Source organism: Anas platyrhynchos, chromosome 10 (genome assembly GCF_047663525.1).
Source record: "Anas platyrhynchos isolate ZD024472 breed Pekin duck chromosome 10, IASCAAS_PekinDuck_T2T, whole genome shotgun sequence".
Lineage (NCBI taxonomy): Eukaryota > Metazoa > Chordata > Aves > Anseriformes > Anatidae > Anas > Anas platyrhynchos.
In genome coordinates, this window is record NC_092596.1 from 18966190 (window position 1) to 18981704 (window position 15515).

At 35.1% G+C, this 15515-nt stretch overlaps 1 long non-coding RNA gene across 1 annotated transcript in view; it reads left to right on the forward strand.

Moving 5' to 3' along the window:
• LOC106016322 (uncharacterized) overlaps window positions 1-13826 on the forward strand; it is a 29124-nt gene extending 15298 nt beyond the window's left edge. The window contains exons 3-5 of the long non-coding RNA XR_001188942.5: window positions 8589-8641; window positions 11165-11250; window positions 11748-13826. This is a non-coding gene — a long non-coding RNA (uncharacterized lncRNA). The remainder of the gene's footprint in view (window positions 1-8588; window positions 8642-11164; window positions 11251-11747) is intronic.
• Window positions 13827-15515: the final 1689 nt, after the last annotated feature.

Sequence of the window (15515 nt, forward strand, 5' to 3'; positions counted from 1 at the left end):
ATGTAGAATCCATGAACCATATAGCCTCTGAATGATATTAAAAACTTATCTTTCAGCTTAACTTTGTAATAAAAGAATCTAAATGCACCTTTAATTTCAAAGGAGAACTTAAGGAGAACTCATTCTCTGATTTAGTGCAAAACCACACAAATTTCCTGGTTAGTCACAGTATGCAAGATTAGAACAATAGATGCTTACTTTTCAATTGTAGTAGCTTCTCCATGAAAAGAGTGACCAGTAATAGTAATAATAGTAAATGGTGGTAGTCTAACATAAATGTTCAAAGACACTTGTTCAGTTTTACTGCATTGACAGTGTGGGGCTTTCACATACAAAGCATTTACATATCATGGTGTGTTCTTTCAAGAGGTTGAGAGAGTTCTGTGTTTAGGACATAATATTTTTATTCTTTAAATTATGCCATTTTGCCTCTATCATGTGTAATATTGAAGATTCTTCACTTTTGTAGCTACGGATGAATAGCTCGAGGCACCCTTTTTTCCCTTTAAAATGCAAATTCTTACATTAAATTGTTCTGAGCTTCTGAGAGGCTGCTCAAGTTAGCTTCCTTGAGATGTGCAGAAACTTAACGTGTTCATGCAGGAACATGTTCATTCAGCTGTGTCCTTTGCACTTTCCTTATGCAGCTGTTATCCTGCAGTAACAGGAAGAAGGTTGACTGCTGCTATTGAGTGCACATTAAAAATCTTTGGCAGGATTTATCAAGTAGTTTATTAACTCCTGTGGTGGATTTATATAAATTTTTGTGTTGTGGACCTATTTTAAATTCTCTGTAACATCTCAAGATAAAGATTATCATTTTGAGCTTGAGCTTTAAGGCCACATATAGAAATGCTAGAAATGCATTCTCTCCCCTTATTCACCCCTTCAGAAAATATTAATACTTTTAAGAAATCCTTCTTGTATAGGTACATCTTTTCAAATACACATCCTGTTCCCTAACACCACCATCTCTTCTGTCTCCATCTACTTGCCACTTACTTCTGACAATGAAGTTCTGACCGGCACACAGTGGGTTTCCTTTTTATTCCCCTTTTCTTCCCACTCTGTAAGTAAGAACCAAGGAAAGTTGTAAAAGCTATAAAAAAAAAAAAAAAAAAGGCTTATTTTTGAAGTTATTTAATGTCATTTGGATGACGAACTCTATGAGTCAGTTTTTAGCTGTACTATCAAAAAAGATGGAAACGAGGAGAAAGTGAGCAAGGTGTATAAAGAACATTTGTGAAATAAGATTTTGAAAATAGGACAATACTCATTAGAAGAAAAAGTAGATCTGAATTCTAAATGTTTTCCAAACTGGAGAAAAAAAAGACTGCTATGATTTTGGCCAAACCAATTAGTTGGCTTAACTGATTTCTGTGTTTCCGTTGAGGTAAGAAGAATAAGGCCTAATGTAAAATAAATGTTGGCATGACAGTTCTTGTTTGAAAGTGATGATAATGGTAACTGCTGTGAAGTGACCAGCTTAATGGAATTTTTTTTCTCCCCATTACTTTGAGTCTAAATTTGGGTGACAAGAACACTATAACCTGGTACATACTGGTTTATCTTATGTTTGTCAGATTTTATTACTTCTAGTAATGTGCAGTTGCTACTAAATATTGACACCTCATTGTTGCTTTCAATTTAAATGTCTTTGTAAGAGAGGAAAGACATCAGGAAAAACAAAATAATTTTCTTACTTTGCATTTATTTATTACTGAATGGGTTGAAGCCAGACTTCCTTTTCTGTATTTATATGGTTGCTTGATACATTAGCAGCCTTAACTATATCTATATATTTTTACAGGAATACATGATGATTTAGAATGAGCTGTGTGAAGAATTACTGCCAGTGCATGTACACGTGTAAATCCATTACCAGATTACAGTTTTGTCCTTTTTAATTGTCTGGAATTCTGGGACAAACATTACTTTGTCTTGCAGAAAGGGTGGTGGCGGTGTTCACATACATGCACACTGATGATCAGCTACCTTAAATTGGCAAAAATAATTAGGCTTCAAAATGTTTACTTGAAGTAATTAACTGAAGACTTAGGAAAACAAATGGTAGCAAAAACTGATGATGTATTCTGTGAATAAATGTTAAAAGTAATGTAGGTGACTGATGTATTTCTGTTTGTAATGCAGAACAGAACAACCCAGCTTGAATTATTTCTAGATTTCTGCCAGGTTTTATAGATCAGATTTAGCTCCTTAATGTAAGACATCTTTAAACCCTCTGTTTTCTCACAGTCCCTGGAGGTGTGACACTGCATTACATACTCATTCTGCTAGGCACGATGGGGAATTGCTAAAATACTTGGCATGAGGATAGGAATAGCATTTCTTTCCCCAAGTTTAATTTAGAAACAGTTTTCATAGGAAAACTTGCATTAAAATAGGTGTTACACATTTAAAAAAAAAAAAAAAAAAAAGGAAGCTGGAATGGCTACTTCCACGTTATAGTCTTATCCATAATGTACAGGGATGCTCCTGGGACATGGATCAGGTACCTGTTGAAAATAGCCCTTTGGCCAGATGAATACTTTTTTTTTCTCTTGCTGTACCAGATGGTACAAGTGTAAGACCTGATGGCACATAGCCCTGCACTTCCTGAAATGACAATGAACTTTTTTTATAAATTTATAATATGTGAAATTGCAAAAGGAAGTTTGGCCAGTCTATAAATTGCCAGTACTTAAACAAAGAAAAATTAACATATAGTCACAGAAGTGCTGACTATTAACAGTCCTCCTTGATGGAGGAGAAAATATTCTTGTCAAAGTTCTTGTCAGATTAGCAAAGCTATAGAAAAGCATTAGATGTTGCTATAAAGAAACCTTGGGTGAGAATGCCAAACCTGAGCTTGAAACATGTAGTGGGAATTGTGTACTTTACATAAAAACTAAATGACCTTGTTAAAATTTTACTAGTAACACTTCAGCTGCTTTGTGAGTTAACTCCACAAATTGTAATTGCTAAAGTTGCTTCTATATATAAAGTCTATCTATGAAGTTCGGAGGCCTTAAAAAATTCCTCAGTGTTATGGAATGAATTATATAATGGAAAAATACTTTTTTTTAAATGTGTATTAATAATTTACTCCTAATGTCTGAGGAGTTGAAGATTTAATGAAAACTACGATATTGTGGACTTGAGCAGCAATTATGATCACAATGTGTTCATGGAGATGAGTTCAAAAATGGAAATTGTATTTGTCAATTCCATTCTAGTAAATGGATGAGTTTTGCCGGATAAGTTTATTTGGTAGCATGAAGTAATTTAAGTTCTTAATTCACCCTAGTAGAACAAAACTTACTACAGTAACTGTCTTTCACTCAGCATACTGATTAATATATTATACCTTCCTTCCCTTCCTTCTGACTCATCCTCTGTTACCCGCATTAAGTAGCTCCTGAAACATGAAGTGGCTAATGAGTGAATAAATCTGTATCAATAACATACTGTATTTTGAATTTCATTTCTGTTGAGGCTAGGAAAGCATCTGTTCCAACACAAAATGTTGGCTACATTTAGTATGTGTGAAGATACAATGAAAGTAATCTTCAGGCTTTCATCTCAGCTTTGGTGGACTACAGGGATAAGAGGCATGGTGTTTATGTTTGACCTTTTGATGACAAGCCTCACTGAGATTCTCAGAAATGGGAGGCAGTGGAATAAGAATAACTGGAGAAGTCGCTTTTTGCTTAAAGCTTACTCCTGTAGAATGGGAAGAACAGTAAAAGGAGAGTTTAAAAAAAAAAAAAAAAACACAAAAAACAAAAATAAACTTAGCTCTGTGGAACTGTAGAGTGTTACTATAGATAGGTTGCAAGACAAAAGAGCTGTCTTGGCATGTTTATGGCTCAAAGATGTGCAGCCTCATCTGCAGAACTCCTTTCTATCCTAAGGAGTTTTTCTTAGGAATTTCATACTTCAGCTAGCACACTAAAATGTAGGTTTAATCACTGCATTTTGTCTCAATTTTTGATTTATCATTTTGGTCTGTCATGACCCCATTTTCTGTCTCTTAGCTTGGCTCTTAATTTCCCACATATGTGGTTATTGGAGTGATTTGTTGAGAAACATAAACCTGTATTGGTTGGTTGGGTACTTTTGGACACGTGACATACGCAACAGCAAATATCAAAACTCAGATGCTGAAGTCCCACGTGGTACATGCTGTCTAACGCTTAGCTGACCGCTGTTGATTTGGAAGTTTCCAAGCTAACTGCATGACATCTGCAACATGTTTATTTTCATGGAATTTTGTGAGGCTTTAGCAAAGGAAGAGATAATGTTTAGTGTGTTAAAACACTAAACACAGTGGGTTGTCTCTGTATCAGGTCTTAAAACAGTAAACACAGTGGGTTGTCTCGGTATCAGATCTCATGCAATAGTATTTTGCATAGGGAAAAACATAGCAAGAATAATTCATCAGTTCATTGCTTAGATTTATTATGTGAAATAAAAACAAAAATCTGTCTTGACTCTCTAGTAGTACTGTAATACTGGAGAAAAAAACTGTTTCTCAGCAGTGGAAGAAGAAAATGATTCCTTCTGTTCCTCTGAAGTAGAAGGGTACTCAGTGGCTGGCAGTGAATGAGCAATTCCATTGTGAAGAGGGGTCGTTTTATTTTATTTCCTGTTATGGTAAGAAAATTACTTTTTTCAAAGTCACATTTTACTTCACGATCAGAGCTTAGCAAATGTTCTTTGGTTTCTTTAACTTCTCAGTTGTGCTTGAAAAATTCTTATTAAGGTCTGCCTTCAAAATGTTGCCTTCTCTTTTATTCAAAGAGTTAGCTGTGCTCAGTCATGTTAGAAAATAGGAGCATTGCTGGATACTTTGACTTTTTCCCTCTCCATTATTCAGCAGCCCGCAAATGTTGACTTTAAATAAAGACAGTATAATCCTTCGTGCTGTGAAACTATTAAATTGAGGGATCATTTGCCGCACAATTGACAATTTTTTATAAAATCCTAATTTCCTTTGCTGCTACTTTTAAGAGAAATGTTGTTTAGTATTCCCTCTTTTTCAGCCCAAATAAAAGGATGTAATGATGAATGATGTTTTTCTTGGAAGTTAATTTTTCTGTTCTACCATCTTTACTGCAGGCCATCCAGTTCTCATGTTATCTTGTAGTTTTGATTTTCATCACATTTCTATACATAAAAGTGGAATCTTAAATTTACTACTTTTCTACTTTTAGCAGTAAACTTCATCATAGTTACTTCACTCTTCAATGCAGTGCAAAAACAGAAACATATTTCATTAAGTGTTATTGGTTGTTCTAGGCTTTTTATGGCCTGGAAGAAGCAATGGGACTGCTCTTTGGATAGAACTTTGGAGCTAACTAATGAGAGTTCTGGGGTAGCCTGCAGTCATAAATACACTTGCCAATTTAACTTTTGGACAAGTAAACATGCCCTTCATTTTGAGAGTGTTAAGTTAATTCATCTTCTCTCTTCTTACATACCTTAATCTCTCTCCTGTACCATCAAATGACAATCTCATACATTATTAATCCCATTTGATGTTAAGCTGTACAAAAAGTTCTGCTTGCTGCCAAGGTTCAAGATTATAGAGCATTGCCTGTGGTTTGTGCTGTGATGCTTGACTCTCTAAGGAAAGCAGAGAAACTGTGGAAAGGTAACACTGATTTTAGTTTAACACTTGATCTCTGCAAGCATGTAGAGGACAAAGTTCTTCAGGAAGAAGTAAGGGATGCTGAAAAATATCATCCAAAAGTAGCTGTTGAACTGTTCTGAGAGGACTTGCTTTGTGTAGTTAAGCATGGCACTTACCCTCTGCAAGCCAGTTGTGCTATAAGAGTAGCTGGGCCAGTTTATCAATACCAGAGCTTCTGTAGTAAATCTTCAGAACTTGCTGGTGATTACTTGTAATCTTCCAAATAATTCTTGTAGTTTAGCAGAGATGAAAGTTTCTAGTTTGTCATGTTGTGTGTGCCCTCTAGGTAATAACTTAAACAATTTAAAGGAGAAGGAGAGTGCACTTATTTAAGATGAACCAAACAAAATTTGTGTGTCCTTCTGGTAAACAGTCTAGGACAAGCTGGTAAGTAGTGAGTTCACTACTCCAGGGAAGGTGCCTGCCTGGAGCGGAGGGCACAGTGGGACGCCAGTCTAATAGAAGCATTAAAAAGCACTGTGTGAGATATTCTTGTCAGCTGCTGGGATTTTCTGCACTGGAGAAAACCATGTACCCCTCTATCTCCCCATGGAAAGAGAGGAGGGTGTCTTAAAGACCTTGTGTTCTGGGTTCTCTCATCTAGCAATTATCAGCTTCTCTGAGTTTAGAATTTTCTTGTTCTAGTTCTTTTTTTTTTAAATTTATTTTTTATTTGTTATAAAGTAACTGTACTTCTCATTCTTCAGTGTGCTGGTGGAAATTCAAGGAGGAATTGCTAACGTATAGTAAGAGGTGGGTAAAATGGCAGGGAACTCTTCTTTTATCATGAGGGAATCAGTGTTAATAAGTCAGATCAGTGATTTTTATTTAGTCAAAATAAAAACACCAAAAACATATGTTTACTTGCTTTACCAGCTGTCATAAAATTTTGGAGAAAAAAGGTTGCTGCCAAGCTTTCCAAGGGGAATATTTCACAGAAGTATTTTAACCTTTATACCTTACAAAACCAATTGGCTTCTTTTTTCTTATAAAGTTTTTTTTTTTTTTTTTTTTTTTTTTTGCTGAGATTCTACTGCAGCAAAGCTTTAGATGTGAGGAAAAATACCAGCTCTGAAAGAAATGACTGGACTGCCTTCTAGTGGTTTTGGTTATAGGCTACTCTTTACAAAAAAGAACTCATCTCTTCAAGTGAATCATATTCCAGATTTAATAAACTCCCCCCAGAATCTTAGTATTGAACAACTAAAAGTGTGTTCTATGATATTTGCTCTTTAAGAAGCACAAGGCAGATCATACTAGCCACTTAAGGTGGGCTGGTTGCGTAATCTTAAGAGAAGTCCTTTAACCTGTTTCTATTATTTTGGGTAGTATAGAGGCATCTACTGCTACATCAGGAGAGGTTAATTTTAAAATAAATGGCTCAACTTTTTAATTCCTTTGGATAGTGTTAAAAAAAAAAAAAAGTGATAAAGTCCCAAGGAAAGTAATGTGGTGTTAATCATTTTAAATTTGATTTGTGTCATCAGACAGTAGCAAAAGAGCACCTTATACAAAAGTAGTGAAGACATTGATCTGAGAAGGTGTAGGGGATTTGAATGTTTGGTATTAAGTAAATAAACAGACCTAAATTGTTGCAACTCCCTCATAATTTTTCTTGGTGTCATAGCAAGTATTATTGTACACTTCTCTTCTGCTACTGCTTGTCAGTAGGAAATATTAAGATCTCTGTAAATAGATGCATGTTTTACTGGGTTCTGACTTTAATGTACATACAGTATGTTCTCCTGATGACTCATATAGTTCATCTTCATGTTAACAGAAATGAAAGCCTATCGTTATTACCATCAACAGCTTTATTATGAATTTCCAACTTTGTGTACCCTTTCATGATTGTTTTGTTTCCCATCAGGGACCAAAACTTACACTGGTGAGAGTGAAGATTTTTTTTTCTCCTGTTAGAATGATAGGGCAGAAATGATATCTTAAGTAATATCCTGAAATCAGAACACTTTAGAATGCTCTTAACTTCAGTAAGAGTCCTAGAATTGACATCTTATTGGAAATTTATTGTGAAGAGAAAAATTATGCTTCTGAAGTTTGGTGCAAATTATCTTCCAGAAATAACATAATTAGATATGCAGAGATTTTATTGCTTTTTCCTGTATGCTGATACTTCAAATAAATAAATAAGAAAATTAGAGCAGGGCAGTGTCAACTTTATTTGGAGGTTATATTAAAGGCAATTCTCTATGATAAAGATGTGCAGATACAGTTGAAGAGCTGTAGAGATCACTACATTTCTAGTAGGGTAGGTTAAGGTGCACTTTACAAGAAGGTAACTAGTTGCAAAATTAAACCTTAAGTAAGTTGGCAGAGAAGTTAAGTAGTGAGATCTTAGTTTTAATCTGGATAACAGCCTTGCAAAGATGCTGAAGGAAACTGATAACTGAAGTGTGACACAGATTGAGTTAAATGAAGGGATAGGTATGTACAGAAATGGCAGCAGTGCTCAAGGACACTATAATATAGAGGGTGACAGGAGACTCTTGAATCAGCAAATTATGATCAAATTTGTGAAGAGGCTGACTACTGGAAAAGATTGATAACCTTCAGTCTGAAGTATTAGTGTACATAGGCTCTTAAATCTGTCATTAAACTTGAAAGAAGGCAGTTACAACTTATATTGACAAAGATAAGTACCATGTGGAGGCAAAAGTCATGAGAGGTATTAAAAATGGTCCAGCTATTTACTAATACTGTAAAAATAACACTTATGACTAGAGGAGGAGAAGTAACTTCCACTGGTGTCAGAAGAATCCTGTGTTAAAATATGGCTGTTACTGTAATTTTTTTTTTCAATTGCTTTCAAAGAATGTTTGTGATACCTTTGATAAAAGTAAAATCATTATTTTGAATTTGTGTATGTTCACAGGCTTACTGGTGTTAATGTCAATCTGATTACCTGTGTTTTCTTAGTCAGCATTGGTGAGTAACACAGCTAAATAGTTTGTAAGTTTGAACCTGGAAAAAATATTGTTTATATCTCATCAGGAATGATTTTTGTAAGCAAAAAAAAAAAAATCACTAACTGAAAATCACTAACTGAAGCTGATGGAGATTAAGTTAAAATGGATAATATTTCACTTTCGGCCGTTACATTCTTTTTTGATGATTTGTATTTCCCAGCAGTGAAAGCCTGTGGTGGCTATGAAAATTGGGCATTTTAAAGGTCAAGAATCACAGTATGGTGAACTTGTCTTTTGTGGTAGTTTTGTTCCTATGTGCCGAACGCTAGATTTCTGGCTTACAAGATTCTCTTCCTCGTCCTTGTGAGAAATAGAAATGAGGATTAACTGAAAACTCTTCTACTCAACTATGTATACAAGGCTATTTTTTTCAACTCTGCATGGAGGGAAATTTTGACTTTTTTTTTTTTTTTTGGGGGGGGGGCTCTTTTTGAAGTTCTTAGTGTTTAATTGTACTGTGTTTTTTTTTTTTTAAGATTCCATTTGAATTACCGACTTCATTCTGAAACTGAAATTTTGATTCTGTATATGACCTTACCTTATAAGAATACAGAATAAATAACAGCTAAGGAGAAGAGACCATGATTCCATTACTGCTTATGAGTGATATAACTCCTTTTGAACAGTTCCTTTGAGGCAGCACAGAAAATGCATGGTGCTAGAGAGCAGGCCCTGAAAAAACTTACTAATCCTTCAAGTATTTTTTTCCTTGGGAATAGTTCATTATTTTTATTATTTTTTTCCCAACCTGTGATTGAGGTTTTCATGCTTGGGAGTTTCTAACTATGTCATAGTTTATGTAGCTATTTTATTGTGCTAAGTCACCCATGGAACTTGAAGTTTTTAGTTTAAGTACAAGCCTTTAATCTCAGTACACTGTAGTCTATGGTAGCCTTAGGGATGTTCAAAACTTCTAGCTAATATTCTTTGCTTATCTTGGGGGCCAGCTGAATGCAAAGCAGGCTTTTTATCATTCTACTTCAGTATCTTTAGTCATTGCCCTGATTTCTGTAATAAAATGACATATGCATTTTACATTATCAATATAGTAGTTATCCAACAGAAGCACATAAATGGGAATTAGTGTTTGTCAAGTAATTGAAGTGTTCATCTTAATTCAGTTTGGTTCTAGATTTCTGTCATAAAAGATTGGATAGGTTTCTTGCAAGTTCTTATATCTCATTTACATCTCTGATGTCTTCATGACCGCTCTAAATCTCTGAGGAGAACTAAGGTATAGATTAAAAACCTTTCCTCCTTAAAAATGTTGAGCTACCTGACAGTAATCAATTAAAAACACAGGCTGGAGGTAGGATTAAACTAACCAAGAAGGTAGTTTAAAAATAGGCTTTAAAACTCAAATCATTATTGACCAGAAATTCTTCAGGGACATTAACAATGTATTTGATAGTTGCCAAGGAAACACAACCTTCCCAGTGGCAGTATGCATTGCACGTAATAAGTAACTGAAGTAATTCTGACAAAGACTGATCTACTTGGCCATATCTATTCTTCCTTTAGTGTCTGAAAAAACTGCAAATGTGTTTACATTCAGGTAGATTAGTTCTCACTGTATATGCTGCACCATTACAGCTTCATATTTGAAGTTGCAATTCAATTCAAAACAAAAACAGGATATCAGTTTTTCCTGATTGAAACACTGTCATTTTGCAATGAAACAGGCAGTAGATGTGTGTCTGGCCTGCCATTCTTGATTAACCATAGGGCGTTTGGAGGAGGCAAAAGCTATTTGCATAATTGTATTATGTTTATGCTATATATTGATGCAATACAGAATCAGTGTATTCAACCCAGAAAGTCTAAAATAGCAGCAGACAGTTTTGCAGAGCTTCATAGTGTATTTTAACATGTATGTGTAGAACTCTATACCACTGTAGCAAATGCAGCATGAACTTGATTTATTTTTTGTGCCTCAGGGTAAATGGAAGTGTTGAGAGTAAGAAATTTCCTGTTCAGATATGGTGGAAGTGCAGTGAAGAACCTAGGGAGTAATCCCAATCCATTAAAAATATAAGAAAATAACACATTATTTAAGATTGGTACTGAGGTATCAAATTATGGTAATGGAAGCAAAGCAAAATTGCCAAAATGGATCTTCTACCCAAGTGACCAACCTGATTTCTTGAAGTGCTAAAAAGATCTAAAAGAAACGAGAAAATACCTGTCAAAGTGGCATGTGTAACATCAGAAAGATAGGGGTTTCAATTCTGCGTTCCTTAGTGCTGTAACTGAATCAAGGTGACCTGGTCTATGCATAACTTCCTTAATTGTAATGAATGTTTTAGACTCAAGTTGGTATTTGAAGTGTTACACATAGTCATGACATATATAGCACTCTTTGAGGAGACTACTGTTGAGGCTGTGGAGGCTTGTAACTCAAGTTACTGATGAGGAGAAATTGTTTCTGAAAACTTGGATTTGCAGTGAAGCTTTGGTAATTGTGAGCATTTCTGTCTTTCAGTGCTTCTAGTCACAACACTGTTACATGTGTGATGAAGTGTTTGATAACGTACTTGGATGAGGCCTTTCTACAGGATCTTGAGATCTGTAAGCGTGTGAGCCCTCATTACTACTTTCCAGGCAGGAAATACTCTCACATCTAAGCAAGTAGTATCAGCCTATGTATGGGACACTGCAATAGAAAGTGAGCATGTCTGCAGTGTTAATTACATTAATTCAAGTAAGTAGGTGACACAAATTTAATGTCTCCTGAGAAATATTCAGAAAACTGATTTTTTTTTTTTTTTTTTTTTTTTTTCCGAAGACACATTTTCAGAATTTCACCATGCTTGCAGAATTGATCCTTCTACATTAAGGACATTTTTTTTTATAATTTAGCAGTACGTAATTCTTATTTCATTTTGATGTTGGCATTTGGATATTCTTTTAATGGGTTTTACTAAGAAAAATAATGACTTGATTAAACAGTGGCTGAAATAATCCCAGAAGATGTCTTTTACACCATAAATTAATGCATGTTGTTGTCGTATCTTTTATATAACTGATTGGTCCTTTCTCCCCTCTCCTCCCCTCCCCATGTTTAGGTTGATCTCCATTTTACAAAATAAATCATAGCTAAAATTCAGTGAAGACCTTCCTATATTTTAACCTGCGTCAAATATGCTTGAATCCATTATCCAAGCACAGTTGGGAAACGGATCACAGCTCTTGCTTGCTGCCATGTTGCTGTGATCTTTGGCAGCTAGAACACCTTTTCTAAGGGGGAGAAAGAATGACTGAGAATGGCTTGAATTAAATATGTATCTCATCTTTATAGAGGAGTCAAGAAGAGATTAAAATCATAAAAGCATTTCCTGAGGCACATAATCTACCTAGACCTAAATTATTCAGAAAATCGTAACTTTTTTTTCTGAAACTTTGAAATACATGTGCTGTAACTTCAGTGAAGCATCTGTGAGTTCGTTGTTTTTATACTGGCATGAAATGAAATATATCTTAATTTGGGATTTCTAACTGGGTATTTTATAAAGATGCTGTACACTAACTGTTCACACTTAAATATTTCCAACACAAAGATATCAATGGCCAGGCCATAAGCATTGCATAAATTTATCTAAAAATGCAACAGATAATCAGTTAAATTATTACAAATCAATCCTTGAATAATTGTAATAAATTCTGTAAAAAAAGCATCGTAGTTTACCTTTGTGTGGAGCAAGCAAAGTGTAGTAATTTTCCAAATGTATTTCTATTTTGTTTACCTTGATCAAACTCAGATGTTTAGTACATGCATGCAAGGAATAGTCAAGCATGTCTTTGGATTTGGAAGTGATGCATGTCATCTCTTTTGGCTTCTTTTATCAAAGAGCTAATTAAAAATCAAAGTAATATAAACAGTCAAAATGAAACCTTCAATAGAATTTAAGTTGTATGCTACTGCCATGAGAAGCATTTTTTATATGGCTCCAAAAATAAGAATTCCAGAGCTTGTTTTGAATTCAGAAATGAAACTTGCAATGAAGTTTTAGACTAAACTCAAGATGCTCGCTTAAGGTTTAAAAAATAAATTGTTCTTTGATGTTCAACTTTGGATGCTCTCTTTGGGGTGAGGGGAGACAAATCTAGTTGCATTTGATGTCATTGGTATAGAAGTATTTGTTCATCTTAAACTTCAGAACTATGAGCAAAAAGCAGGCCTTCTTTGAGTACTAATAGAGATGTTTGGTGACTTACCTTCTTTAATTACTATCTCAGTAGTACAAACATCCCTTGTTCTTACAGTGACGTGATGCTCGCGTGGATAAGTAAGAATAGGAATTCATCTTTTTCTGTGGCTGGTTTTTTTGCTGTTAAAGTTAAGAATATAGTGCAGAAAAGAAGGTACAAAAGTACATTCTGCTAGTACATTCAATGTCTTTGCTCTCTGAAACATAATCAAAATTGTTTATTCAATATTTGTAGAACATTTGACTGTCAGGCCATTAATAAAATGTCTTTTTTTGAGAACATTCATATCTTAGCTGGAGCAATAAAAATTCTGTTGTAAATAAGCAACATACTCAGATAACTTTGGGTAGTTTGGGAAAAGCTTTTCATAGAAAATGTGATACTGGCATTCTTCAAAAATTTTGATTGGAATTTTTTAATGTTATATTAATAATAATAGAGCTGGTTTGATGTGTCCTTTTTCATATTTGCTCTATTAACAGTAATAACTATTATATTTAGTTACGGTTTCTGGATGTCTGCACTGAATTTTTTTAGGAGTGCACTAGAGACAAAAATCCAATTTTTCCTTCCTTTTCTTTATCTCCATTTTACTTCCTCCCCTTCCTTTGGATTCCATGGAATTTCTTCTTCATGTTTTGTTGTTCAAGCGTATTGCATTGAATGCAACACTGTATTTCCCGCTATCACTAAGAAATTTTAAATTCCTGTTATCATTACATGCAAGTCCTTTTGCAGGTTTATTATATTTCCCTCAGGCCATTGTCTCAGCCCTCTTTTATATCAAATGATTATGATATAAATGGATCTTGTATTTTAAATGAGTACTGATGTAAATTGCTAATGGTGTAATAGTGTATTTTGTGGTTGTATTTGTTGCTTTTTAACTTTATGAATGTTGATTCCCAAGGAATAAAGATTTACTGTGGAGGAAATGCTTGAATTTTATTTATTTAGTTAGTTATTTTAGTTCTGGAGCTGAGGTGAACATTGACAATTATGACCAACCAAACACAGAGCTCAGAACTCAAGTGTTTTACAAGGCAATCAAACTGGTTCAGTCAAACACACATGACAAAGAAACAGTAAAGCCAATACTTACTGTCAAATCATGTTAAAATGTTAGTTAAAGCATGTATGGATGATATTCTTCAAAAATATTTTTTCTATTTAATAACATGAGAAGCTTGATTTAAAAACAAACAAACAAAACATTAGTTAAAAATGGGAACTGAACTTCTGATACGATTTTTTTTAAAAAAGGGTAATGTGCCATTGGCAACAGAGGGAAGAGGAACGAAAGGAGTAAAGGTTACTAAAGACTGCTATGTACATGCTTATATGCATGTAGTTTTGTCTGAGGAAGGAAAAAAAATGTGCAAACGTGTTCCAAGTTATGATGAAGGGCTTACTTATTTAATCCTTATCACTTCTGCAGCTTGGTTGTAGATCTGTTCTGCTGCTAGCTTCTCTCAGCAGTCTCCTACTCTGTCTTCCTAAACAGCAGCAAAGTCTATTCAGCTGCTGCAATATGGAGGAGTAGAAAGGAAAAACAGTGATCAAGAAGCCAGCAATATATGAGCAATCTTTAGCAGTGTTCTCCTTGAGCTTTAAGTAAGCAAGCGGCAAGGAAAGGAGAACAGGAATGGGCAGATACCATCTTTTCTGTCAAAATGACTGTGGCTAAACAGTAAATGGTACACCAGAAGGAAACTGATAACACATAGCTACACCATCTGTTATGGTGGGAGTATCCATATGGAATGAAGATCATAGAATCATAGCATGGCTTGGGTTGGAAGAGACCTTAAAGTCCATCCTATTCCAACCCCCTGCCATGGGCAGGAACACCTCCCAGCAGCCCAGGCTGCCCAAGTTCCATCCAGCCTATCTTTGGGCATTTCCAGGGATAGGGCAGCCATAGCTCTGGGCAGCCTGGGTCAGGGCCTCACCACCCTCATGGTGAAGAATTTCTTTCTTATATCTGATATAAATATAACCTTTTGAAGTTTATAGCCATTCCCTTTGTCCTATTGCTATGTACCCATGTAAAAAGTCTCCATCTTTTTTTTATAAGCCCTGTTCAAGTACTGAAAATCTGCTATAAGGTCTGCCCAGAGCCTTCTCTTCTCCAGGCTGAAGAACCCAGTGCTTTCACTGGAGAGGTGCTCCAGACCTCTGAGCATCCTCAAGGCCTCCTTTATGTTGTACTCGAATAAGTGAAATGAAGCTGCTACTGATTATCTATCTTGTATCTAGTATCTTGTTGGAGTAGGATGGAGTTTATTTTCCATCTCCTCAATAGTGTTAAAATTGTACCTATTTTGTGATATCAGAGGGCCCAGCTTTGCTCACACCAATGGTAATCAGGAGTGGTGAGGGAGGAAAAATAAATATTTTAAGGATAGATGGCAGGTGTTATGGCCATGCTCTGTTTCACCACTTGCTGTGACTTGTTGTGGCTTCAGGTAATTGCGTATGCACTAATCTAAACTAAGAAGAGAGCAAGTAAGTAAAGAAGTAACTTTCTAAACTAGTAGCTCTGAATGTGTTCTGTGCTTGACAAAAACCTTCATGTTAGTATGGAGAGGAACTTGAAAAAGACTGTTATGCGTTATAATCAT